Source organism: Salvia miltiorrhiza, chromosome 7 (assembly GCF_028751815.1).
Source record: "Salvia miltiorrhiza cultivar Shanhuang (shh) chromosome 7, IMPLAD_Smil_shh, whole genome shotgun sequence".
NCBI lineage: Eukaryota > Viridiplantae > Streptophyta > Magnoliopsida > Lamiales > Lamiaceae > Salvia > Salvia miltiorrhiza.
In genome coordinates, this window is record NC_080393.1 from 1,641,982 (window position 1) to 1,655,015 (window position 13,034).

Sequence of the window (13,034 nt, forward strand, 5' to 3'; positions counted from 1 at the left end):
GTTCCAGCCATACTGAATCATTAGTCGATCCTTTTTTTTGTTTTTCCTTTTTTTTCGAGCTTCCAAAGCCTTCCAAGGCCATGGACTAATAAGTAACAATTCATATCCACAAATCTTTATTTAATACTAAAACAAATGACGGGCCAATTTGGCCGTAAGCCCCATGAGCTTTTTTGGCCCGTGGCCCGGCGAGCACTAATCACTATTTTACTAGCAATAAAAACTACAACTAACACGGTATATTTGTAGCATCAAACAACAAGTAGAGCATCGTATCCACAGGGACTGACAAGCGAAAACACAGTGAATAATTCTAATAAATACATATTCAATATTCAGGCAAACGAAAATATGGAGAAAAACTAAAACTAAACTCAAAACTAAAGAAATAAAATCAAAGAATAAAAATTAATAATAATAATGATTCTGGGGAATGTATTTATGTTAATTAAATTTATACATTCAACCTATTGATACAATTATTAATTTTAATCCAACTCTGATGAAATATCACAACCATATTCATATTTTTTTCCAACAAACAACTATGAAAGTAGATTAATAAATTCCCTATCACATTTAAGTCTAAATAGAATAAATTAACTCCAAATAGTTTACAATGAATAGCTTCTTATAGCTTTCCTGTCACATTCAAGTCTCAATGCAAAAACTATATCATGCATTCCTTAATTGGTTTAACAATTAACTATCACATTGAAATCTCAAACTGAACAATTAAACATGCAAATTATTGATCAGGTAAATCACAAGAAATTAAGCACCAGAAATCATGAATTACAAACTAGAGGGTGAATCACAAAGCTAAAGGGCAAATTGATATCAATAAATTAAACACACAAATTCAATAAACTACATACAAACCCTAGAATAAGAAAAAAAATTAGCCAGACATAAATATAATGCATATTTAAAAACGAAATAAATAATTTGATTGAAGCCATAAAGAGAAGTTGACAAACATGGTTTTCGTACCTCAATTCCACATGTTTTGTTGTCATTTCCCTTCATGTTTTGCTTGTGAATGCTTGTTTGTGCCCGAATATTTAGTATTTATGAAGTTTTGATTGCTTGGTATAGTTTTTGAGTATTTTCAGGGCAAATCAAGAGTTGATTGGAGAATTGTGAGAGCATAGGATTGAAGTACGTCTCGAGAGGAATCCATGAGCGTGAACGGCGCCCGAATCGGAGCTCGGACGAGGGAGAACGGGGCCGACAAAGTCAGCCGCGCACAGAGGCCACGGCCGCGGGCACGCGTCGTGGGGAAGGTATCGCCCGCGGTCACCACCCGCGGCCGCGGGGTGGGACCGCGGGCTAAGTGCTCAATTCCAGGGATGTCCCGCGGTCACCACCCGCGGCCGCGGGGCGGGACCGCGGGTCCCCCCACGGTCACCACCCGCGGCCGCGGGGCGGGACCGCGGGTTACCTGAATTTCGCCCACGTTTGAGCACCACGGGCGCGGGCCGTGACCGCGGGAAAAGAGCGGAGTCGCGTTTTTCAGCCCTTAAACCCCATTTTCCCCCTTTTTCTCTCATTATTCTTCTTCTTCTCCATCACTCATCTTCCCCAACACTCCACACACTAAACCCTAGCCTCCAATCAACACACCCATCTACCATTGAAGACCATTGAAGAGAAGAGAAGGAAGAAGAAGCTCATAAATAGGATTTGTCATTTCTTACTCTCTCTTTCATTATGTACACCTTTAACTTTGATTTATTGTGTTTGAACATGTTAGGCTAAATTTCTTTTTGATTTGGGGATTAGGCTAGATGATTATTGTAATGGATTGATTATTTATGCTCAATATAAATCTTGTTTGTTCATTTGCACATTATCTTTTCAAACCCTTGATTTATTTCTTGTATGGATTGTTGGCCACATTCTATGCATTTCTAATTTGCACATTGAATCGGGAGAGGATAATTGCAATAGATAAGGTGTTTGAAACATATCAATTCGATAACCGGGAGGTTGAGAGTTGGGTGAGAGTATGTCGATCTTTGTGTGCTTTTGGGAGTTATAGGTTAGAAGTTGACCGGGGACGGCAACTATGACCCGTAATCTACCGCTCTAGTCGTCCGGGAGGGGGCTAGAACTAGTTGGGAGATCACTCTAGATAATTAGGATTGTCAAGATTAATATTGAGCTATAATTGAAGTCTTTTACTTAATCATCGATGCCTAGTCCCTAAATCGCCTTAATCATCTTATTTATCCACTTTGCTTATTTGATTTTTATTTGTCTTTGCACTTGTTAAGTATTTAGTTAGATAATCAAACCAATCACTCAATCGTTTAGTCTAAATAGTCGAGTAAAATGAATTAGGATAATCACTAGATTGAACTACTAATCCTTGTGGGATACGACCTTGCTTCCATATATTACAACTACCCGTATACTTGCGGCGTGGTGAAAATATTAGCGAACAAGTTTTTGGCGCCGTTGCCGGGGATTAGTTTAGTTTCTTTGCTTGTGATATTTTGCTTCATTGTGCTTAACTACTTTAGACATTTTACTTGCTTTAATTTTTGTTTTCTATTTTAAGATTGTGTTTTAACTTCTTGTTCTTGTTGGTTGATAGGTAGTGTATGAACACAAGATCTAAGGGTGCACCTCTTATACCTATAAACCTTGAGGTTGAAGCTTTTTGTCGACACAACAAAGCAAGAACAAGAAGAGATAGAGAGTTGGAGGAAGCTATGGCGGAAAATCACGACTTAATCCGTCAACTTCAAATGCAATTAGAAGCCATGCAAGGGAAAATCAATGAGCAAGAAGCTCTAAGAAATACACCTCCACCACCACCTATTAGCAATATGTTCCAACCCATTGTCCAACAAGGAGGAGTGAATGCCCCGAGAATCAACGCCACAAATTTTGAGCTCAAGCCGGCCCTCATAAATATGGTACAACAAAACCAATTCGCCGGTCTTTCCCAAGATGACCCGAATGGACATCTTGGAAACTTCTTGGAGATATGCGGCACCATCAAGATGAATGGAGTCCCGGAGGATGCCATTCGACTTCGACTCTTCCCCTTTTCGCTAAGGGGCATGGCCAAGACATGGTACCAATCTTTAGAGGGTGGTTCTATCACTACATGGGAGAACATGGCTCAAAAGTTTCTCAACAAGTTCTACCCTCCGGGTAGAACCATGAAGATGAAGAAGGACATAGTCCAATTTCACCAATTTGATGGAGAATCCTTCTACGAAGCTTGGGAGAGATTCAAAGAGATGCTAAGGAAGTGCCCTAACCATGGTTTAGATCAAAACACAATCATTTGTGTATTCTACACCGGGTGTAGTGGTGAGATGCAAAGAGACATGAATGCATCGGCCAATGGAGCATTGTTGGAGAAAAGCCACGCGGAGGCCGCTCACATCATAGAGAACTTGGCCACCAATTGCCATCAATTCCCAACGGAGAGGATCATCTTGAAGAAGGTGGCGGCTACAACAAGCTCGGATCCGATAGCTCTTTTGACGGCTCAATTGAACGCCATGAATAGCAAGATTGATGCTATATCAATGTCAAGGGTAGAGCCCGTGGTTGAAGAACAAACTAGCTTCGAGGATGTGAACTACATCAACAACAACAACAACCGAGGCTATGCGAACTTCCGGCCCCAACAACAAGGTGGCTACCAAGGGCAAGGGCAATACACTCAAGGATTCCAACCTAACCGCCACCCTAACCTCTCCTATAGCAATCCAAACAATTTCTTGCAACCACCGCCCGGATTTGCGGTGAGCCATGGCATGATCAAGGAAGAGAAGAAGCTCAACCTTGAAGAAATATTGATGAAGTTCATGACCACGACTCAAGCTCACATGACAAGAACGGATGAGAAGTTAGAGGCTCAAGCCAAGCAATTGAAAATGCTTGAGATACAAGTGGGACAAATTGCCGAGTCTATAAACAATCAACACCAACAAGGGCAATTCCCAAGCAACACAATCGTGAATCCCAAGGAGCATTGCAAGGCCATTGCTCTAAGGAGTGGGACAACATATGAAGAGCCCAAGATGCCCGACGAAGAAGATAGAAGTGGTGTTGTGGTTGAAGTTGGAGATGGCAACCCTTCAAAGGAACAAGGAGATAGAGGAAAGAAGAAGGAGGTGTACGTGGCTCCACCACCTTATTGCCCACCAATCCCTTTCCCTCAAAGACATCAAAAGAAGAATGTGGAGAATGAATTCTCCAAGTTTCTTGAGATTTTTCGAAAGGTGCACATCAACATTCCACTTATTGAAGCTTTGAAACAAATGCCCTCCTATGCAAAGTTCCTAAAGGAGGTCATATCAAACAAGAGGAAGATGGGAGAGAATGAGACGGTCAATCTAACCGAAGAATGTAGTGCCGTTCTCCAAAGAAAAATCCCCACCAAGATCAAGGACCCCGGGAGCTTCACAATCCCTTGTGATATTGGGAATGATCGTTTTGGGAAAGCTTTGTGTGATTTGGGAGCAAGTATAAATTTGATGCCGCTCTCAATCTTCAACAAGCTAGAGATTGGCACCATCAAGCCAACCACAATTGCCCTTCAAATGGCAGATCGTTCCGTTTCCTATCCAAAGGGGATAGTAGAAGATGTCCTAGTGAAAGTCAACAATTTCATTTTCCCGGTGGACTTTGTTGTTTTGGACATGGTGGAAGACAAAGATGTGCCTTTGATTCTGGGGCGCCCTTTCTTGGCAACGGGGAGAGCCCTCATTGATGTTGCTAAGGGCGAACTCACCCTTAGAGTGAATGACGAGAGCTTCACATTTTCAATCCACAAGGCTCTCAAGTACAAGGAAGAAGAAGAGAAGAGGGTTGGTGAATGCAAGATGATGCAAGTGATAGAGTCTTGCATCAACATGGAGGAGTACCACATCTACAACAATCCAATGGACACTTGCCTCCTAAACCCTCTATTCTCTTTTGTTGATAATGATGAGTTTAATGCTTCTAACTTATTTATTGAGGCTAATGAAATGAACTTTGTGCAGAAAATTTCACAAGGAGAGGCATGTTTCTTGGACTTGAGAAATGGAGAGCCGAAAGATGAAGGAGTGGAGAAGAAGACTCCCAGCTTGGAGTTAAAACCTCTCCCCGAACACTTGAAATACGCCTTCCTTGGTGAGGATGAGGCGTATCCGGTAATTGTATCATCCTACCTTTCTCCTCATGAGCTTGATCAATTGCTAAATGTTTTGAGGAAGTATAGGTCCGCTATAGGATGGTCAATTTCCGATTTAAAAGGGATTAGCCCATCCATTTGCATGCATAGAATTTTGATGGAAGATGATTTTAAACCTAGGAGGCAAGGCCAAAGACGGTTAAACCCTATTATGCAAGAAGTAGTAAGAAAAGAAGTTCTCAAATTGCTAGATGCGGGAATTATTTTTGCTATTTCGGATAGTGAGTGGGTTAGTCCCACTCAAGTTGTTGCTAAAAAGGGGGGGATAACCGTCATAAAAGATGAGCATAATGAGCTAATTGCAACTAGGTTAGTAAATGGATGGAGGATGTGTATTGACTATAGGATGTTGAACACAGCTACTCGAAAAGATCACTTTCCTCTTCCTTTTATTGACCAAATGCTTGATAGGTTGGCGGAGTATGAATTTTATTGTTTTCTTGATGGGTACTCCGGGTATAATCAAATCATGATTGCCCCGGAGGACCAAGAAAAGACCGCTTTCACTTGTCCTTATGGCATTTTTGCTTATAGACGCATTCCATTTGGTCTTTGCAATGCCCCCGCTACTTTTCAACGATGCATGATGGCCATTTTCCATGATTTAATTGAAAATGTAATGGAAGTTTTTATGGATGACTTTTCTATCTTTGGCAATTCTTTTGATCATTGTCTCCATAATCTATCTATTGTGTTGCAAAGGTGTGAGGAAACTAACCTTGTATTGAATTGGGAAAAATGTCATTTTATGGTTAGGGATGGAATTGTGCTTGGACACAAGGTCTCCAAAGCCGGATTGGAGGTGGATCGAGCAAAGATAGTGGCCATTGAGAAGCTTCCACCACCATCCAATGAGAAAGCCGTGAGAAGTTTCCTTGGACATGCCGGGTTTTATCGAAGATTCATCCAAAATTTCTCAAAGATCACCAAACCCTTATGTCACCTTCTTGAAAAAGATGCAAAGTTCAACTTTGATGAAGATTGTTTGGTGGCCTTTGAGAAACTCAAAAAGGCTTTAGTGAGTGCTCCCATCTTGATCACACCGGATTGGTCACAACCGTTTGAGCTCATGTGTGACGCAAGCGACATCGCCGTCGGGGCCGTGTTGGGGCAAAAGAAAGACAAGCTATTTAGAGTCATCTACTACGCTAGTAGGACTCTAGATAAGGCTCAATCAAACTACACCGTCACTGAAAAGGAACTTTTGGCGGTTGTGTATGCCTTCGACAAATTCCGCTCCTACCTCATTGGCACAAAATCTATTGTTCACACCGACCATGCGGCCATCCGTTATTTATTTGAGAAGAAAGATGCCAAGCCGAGGTTGATAAGGTGGATCCTCCTCCTTCAAGAGTTTAATATTGAAATCCGAGATAGGAGAGGATGTGAAAATGTTGTGGCGGATCACCTTTCAAGACTTGAGAATCCCGTGGAAGGGGAAAATGCCGATGTGCCCATCAATGAGAATTTTCCCGATGAGCAAATCTTGCAAGTCAAGACCCACACCCCATGGTATGCGGACTACGTCAACTATCTTGCATCCGGCATTCATCCACCACCCGAGTTGAATCGTTACCAAAGAAAAAAATTCTTTCATGATGTGAAATTCTTCTTATGGGATGAGCCGTTCTTGTATCGACGATGTGCCGACACCATCATCCGGCGGTGTGTACCCGAAGAAGAATGGGGAGCTATTATGAGGGAGTGTCATTCTTCTCCTAGTGGAGGGCACTTTGGCACCAACCGAACCGCTTTTAAGGTGCTTCAAAGTGGCTTCTATTGGCCAACTATTTTCAAGGATTGCCACTCATTTATTTTGAGTTGTGATCAATGCCAAAGAATGGGAGGAATATCAAAGAAGCACGAGATGCCCCTTAACAATGTGATTGAAGTTGAGCTCTTTGACGTATGGGGCATAGACTTTATGGGCCCATTCCCAATGTCTTTCGGCTTCCAATACATTTTGTTGGCCGTGGAGTATGTTTCAAGATGGGTGGAAGCAATTCCTACTCAAACCAATGACTCCAAAGTGGTGATCAAGTTCCTTCAAAAGAATATTTTGACAAGGCATGGAATTCCAAGGGCCTTGATAAGCGATGGAGGATCCCACTTTTGCAACAAGTGGATGGAAGGACTTCTCAAAAAGTACGGGGTGAAGCATAGAGTGACAACGGCTTATCATCCCCAAGCCAATGGTCAAACCGAGTTGGCAAACCGGGAGATTAAACAAGTGCTTGAGAAGACGGTGAATGGGAGCCGGAAGGATTGGTCTCTCTTGCTTGATGACGCACTTTGGGCATATCGAACGGCGTACAAGACACCGCTTGGCATGTCACCATACCAACTTGTATACGGGAAGTCATGTCATCTCCCCGTAGAGTTAGAGCACAGGGCATATTGGGCGGTCAAGAAGCTCAATTTTGATTTCAAGAAGGCTGGCCAAGCTAGAGTCTTTCAACTCAATGAGTTAGATGAATTTCGAAGTGAGGCATTTGCAAGCTCAAGCCTCTACAAAGAGAGGACCAAGAGGTTTCATGATAGGATGATCCACAAACGGGAATTTGCACCCGGGGATGAGGTCCTTCTCTTCAATTCCCGCCTTTCACTCTTTCCGGGAAAGCTCAAGTCCAAATGGTCGGGCCCATTCCTCATCAACAAGGTCTCCCCCAATGGAGCTATTGAATTGAAGGGCAACGATGGACGCACTTTTGTGGTGAATGGCCAACGCATTAAGGCATACTTTCGAGCCGAGCCACGAGAGAAAGTGTCCGTCATCATTCTCGCCGAACCAAAGACATGACACCATCATGAAGACGTCGAGCTCACGACGTTAAACTAAGCGCTAGTTGGGAGGCACCCCAACAAGGTATCTTTAATTTTTGCAAGTTCAATAAACACACATATACATAGGTATTATATATTCATCTATGTATATATTTTTATATGTGTGTGATTTCTTTTGTTTGTGAGTTTAATTCCCTTTATCTTAAAAAAAAAAAAAAAAAAAAAAAAAAAAAAAAAAACGCCAAAAATTGAATTTTTCAAATTTGAAGACTCCCAGGGTGCCCGCGGTCACCACCCGCGGCCGCGGGGTGGGACCGCGGGCGAAACGCGCATTCCAGGGATGTCCCGCGGTCACCACCCGCGGCCGCGGGCGGGACCGCGGGCCTCCTGGCCCCGCGTTGACTTGCGTTGACTCGGGTTTTTAACCCATTTTTCACCCTTCTTCCTCACTTTTCACTCTCATTTCACACCACCCACGAAATTACACACTCTTCCTCTCTACTTTCACTTCCAAATCCAACTACAAGGTATGTTTTACTTGCTTTCATTCCTTCATTTTTACATTCTAAGCATGATTTAGAAGTTTTTTACCGATTATTTTGTGATATTTTGCATTCTACATGTTTATATGCAATTAGGGCTCAAAATTAGGATTTTTCCTACATTGTGCTACATTGTTGAATTGATGCATTTAATTGCTTCTATACATGTCTAGGATGATGGGTCTTTCATTTAATTGCAATTTAATCGGTGAATTTATGCTTAATTGACATTATTGCTTAAGAATTTGCTTGTGTTGGGTGTAGATAAATGTCTAAGTTTGGGGGGGAGATTTTGGTGATTGTGGGCTTAATATTGATGCTATGTGTTGTTGTGAGATGCATTGTGATAGTGTGATTAATTTATGTGCTTTTAGAATAAGAATTCGCCCGTTTCCCGGGCTAATTTGCTTAATTAAGTTGTTTTCTAGTATCTTGTTGTTGTCGTTTGTTGTGTCAAATAAAGACTCACACTTGGTTTTGTAGGCACATTTTGCTATGGCACCACGTGTAACAAAGGGCAAAGGAAAGGGGAAGGCCAGTACCTCCCGTGCCGATGAGGTGACTATCACTCGGCACACTCCTCAATTCTATGGGATTCGACTTCCTACTCCGGACTCCCGCGAACGTTGGGAGCAACTTTGTGCCATTCCTCACCGGCAATGCCGGTATATTTGCTCGGAAACTATCGAGGCCATGGGAATAGCCGAAGACATTTGGTCTTTGGCGGATAGAGGCGGATGGCGGCGAGTAATCACTGGAGGATGGTTAGCATACCGAGGGCTCACTCTTGAGTTCCTCTCCACATTCCAGCTCATCAAGTCCAACGGAGCTCCATCACGAATCTCTTTCCAACTCGGGAATGAGCCCCGAGAGCTAACTATTGATGAGTTGGACGAGATTTTGGGTTGCCCCCAAGGAGGAGCATACGCCGGTGGGTTAGAGTTCAATCCCACCCGTATGTGGGAACGATGTCACTTTCGAGGCGTGGAGGAGATTGCAGGCTATGACTCCCGGCGATCAAAGGCGGCGTCATTGCGCAACCCGGTTATCCGCCTTACCCAACGGGCCTTCGGGTTCACTTTCCTTGGTCGGGAGAATGTGGGCTTTTGTCGGTCGAATGAGCTCTTACTCATTCAAGGCGCCCTCACCAACATCTCCTTATCTCTTGGGTGTCTTTTGGCCGACCAATTCGAATCTCAAGCTCACACAAGAGGGGGCAAAATATGCATTGGAGGCATGATCACCCCTATAGCGACACATCTTGGGGTGGCTATTCAAGAAGACCCCATCTCCCGTGACATCCTCCTCGACCGACGTTGCCTAGTGCAACAACACTTTCTCGCCTCCGGGAGACAGCTTTTGTGGATCCTCAAGGGCGACAACGGCAATGTGTACTTCCCATTGCCCAATCCGGCCCTTACCACCATCATGGGCCCCGGGGAGGCCGCTAACCTAGGCATGCGTCAGCCCGCCCACTTTGCCGCCACCATTGCTCACCTCCAAGACGCACATGCACAACAACACGCCCCCGAGGGCGAGGAGGAAGAGCCAGCATATGAACCAGGTGGTGAGATACCTCAACCACCCCCGGCGTATCCAGGAGGGGGTGTCGGATTTGAGGATAGGATGATGGGCCGCTTTGACTCCTTCCAAGCCGCAAACATGGCCCGCTTTGATGCAATCCAAGAAGAGCAAAGAAGGCAATATGAAGCCTTTATGCAATACCAAGAGGATGAGCGGCGCCGCTACGAAGAGCACATGCGCCACTTCCATGCCTTCCATGGCCCCTTTCCGCCACCGTAGTCGTGCCCGTACCATTGTGAGTCCGAGCCAACTTATCCTTCTCTTTTCCTCCATCCTTATTTCCACTTTGTGTGAAATAAGTTTGGGGGGAGGGGGAAGATGGATTAGTTGTCTCGTTTATCTTGTGTTTTTGCATGTTGTGTTTTTGTTATGTTTTGAATAATTGAAAGACTTTTTGATGTTTTGTTTTTTTTTTTGTTGGGATAATTGTAACAAATTTTGTGAGGATGATTTGTTTGTTATTGGGCTTATGATATGATTGTGTTTTTGAAAAGAAATTGTTATGTATCACTTGTTGATTTTGCATGAAGAGTTTGAACTTGTGATGATGAGCTAAATGTTGCACCTCCAAGAACTTGAAAAAGAAATGAGCTTGTGAGAATTGAGCCTTTGATTGTCATACATTTACAATCTCATTTTGTTCTTGAGTGTAAATCATTTGAGCATGTGTGTTGATCTCTAGAACTTGCCATGAGTCCTCTCTTGAAAATTAAAGTAGATGTGTTGTTAATATTGAAGTGATTTAAGGCCATCTTTGTTAGCCACTTAACTCAAATTGTGTCCAAATTCTCATATGATCTTAGTTTACCCCTTTTGTGCCTTGTAGCCTTTCTTTGAATAACCAATAATAAAGGGGTAGAACCTAGAGTGTTGGTGGTTGCTTTGATGAAGAAAAGTTTGGGAAATGATTGAAAGTGCTTATCAAGCTTTGATTAAGTGAAAATCACTAGTCCCCTATGAGCTCAAAAAAAAAAAAAAAAAAAAAAAAAAAAAAGAAAAAGAAATGAAAATGAATGTGAATAAAAGAGCATAAAGGGGAGTGATTTGCCTTTTGAATCATGGCCATGATATATATCACTAAGGATGAAATGCAGGGATTGTGGTTTATGTTTGATAAGAGAAATAGTGAAGTCGATTTGTTCATTATGATTATTTGATCGTGGGATGAGTCACTTTGCCTAAAAACTACTCACCTTACCAAAGAACCCTCATTACAACCCAAGGAAAGCCCTTTTTGATCTTTATTTATAACACATTGAAGTATAAAGAGTTAGGATAAATGGCAAGCTTATGGTAGATTGCATGCATTGTTTCAAGTTGAGTGCAAACACGTCCATTCTAAACACTTGAGAGTTGAGTGCACCATTGAAACATCCACCTTTGTGAGGATTCAAGCTTGGAGGCTCTAATGTTGAACTCTTTGACACTTGTGATTTCTTGAAATGCACATCTACTTGTGATACTCATTTGAAAAAAATTGTTGAAGCCTTTGAAATGACACCAATTCATGCTTACATGTTTGTTTACTTTTATTTCTCTTCTCTTCGTCGTTTGGGGACAAACAACACTTTAAGTTTGGGGGGTTGACAAACATGGTTTTCGTACCTCAATTCCACATGTTTTGTTGTCATTTCCCTTCATGTTTTGCTTGTGAATGCTTGTTTGTGCCCGAATATTTAGTATTTATGAAGTTTTGATTGCTTGGTATAGTTTTTGAGTATTTTCAGGGCAAATCAAGAGTTGATTGGAGAATTGTGAGAGCATAGGATTGAAGTACGTCTCGAGAGGAATCCATGAGCGTGAACGGCGCCCGAATCGGAGCTCGGACGAGGGAGAACGGGGCCGACAAAGTCAGCCGCGCACAGAGGCCGCGGCCGCGGGCACGCGTCGTGGGGAAGGTATCGCCCGCGGTCACCACCCGCGGCCGCGGGGTGGGACCGCGGGCTAAGTGCTCAATTCCAGGGATGTCCCGCGGTCACCACCCGCGGCCGCGGGGCGGGACCGCGGGTCCCCCCACGGTCACCACCCGCGGCCGCGGGGCGGGACCGCGGGTTACCTGAATTTCGCCCACGTTTGAGCACCACGGGCGCGGGCCGTGACCGCGGGAAAAGAGCGGAGTCGCGTTTTTCAGCCCTTAAACCCCATTTTCCCCCTTTTTCTCTCATTATTCTTCTTCTTCTCCATCACTCATCTTCCCCAACACTCCACACACTAAACCCTAGCCTCCAATCAACACACCCATCTACCATTGAAGACCATTGAAGAGAAGAGAAGGAAGAAGAAGCTCATAAATAGGATTTGTCATTTCTTACTCTCTCTTTCATTATGTACACCTTTAACTTTGATTTATTGTGTTTGAACATGTTAGGCTAAATTTCTTTTTGATTTGGGGATTAGGCTAGATGATTATTGTAATGGATTGATTATTTATGCTCAATATAAATCTTGTTTGTTCATTTGCACATTATCTTTTCAAACCCTTGATTTATTTCTTGTATGGATTGTTGGCCACATTCTATGCATTTCTAATTTGCACATTGAATCGGGAGAGGATAATTGCAATAGATAAGGTGTTTGAAACATATCAATTCGATAACCGGGAGGTTGAGAGTTGGGTGAGAGTATGTCGATCTTTGTGTGCTTTTGGGAGTTATAGGTTAGAAGTTGACCGGGGACGGCAACTATGACCCGTAATCTACCGCTCTAGTCGTCCGGGAGGGGGCTAGAACTAGTTGGGAGATCACTCTAGATAATTAGGATTGTCAAGATTAATATTGAGCTATAATTGAAGTCTTTTACTTAATCATCGATGCCTAGTCCCTAAATCGCCTTAATCATCTTATTTATCCACTTTGCTTATTTGATTTTTATTTGTCTTTGCACTTGTTAAGTATTTAGTTAGATAATCAAACCAATCA

General features: G+C 43.0%; 1 non-coding gene across 1 annotated transcript; it reads right to left on the bottom strand.

Annotated features, from left to right (window-relative positions):
* Positions 1–3,179: 3,179 nt before the first annotated feature.
* Positions 3,180–3,286, bottom strand: LOC130996336 (small nucleolar RNA R71). Its single transcript, XR_009092519.1, has one exon. It is a non-coding gene; the product is annotated as a small nucleolar RNA R71 (small nucleolar RNA).
* Between the last annotated feature and the right edge of the window lie 9,748 nt (positions 3,287–13,034).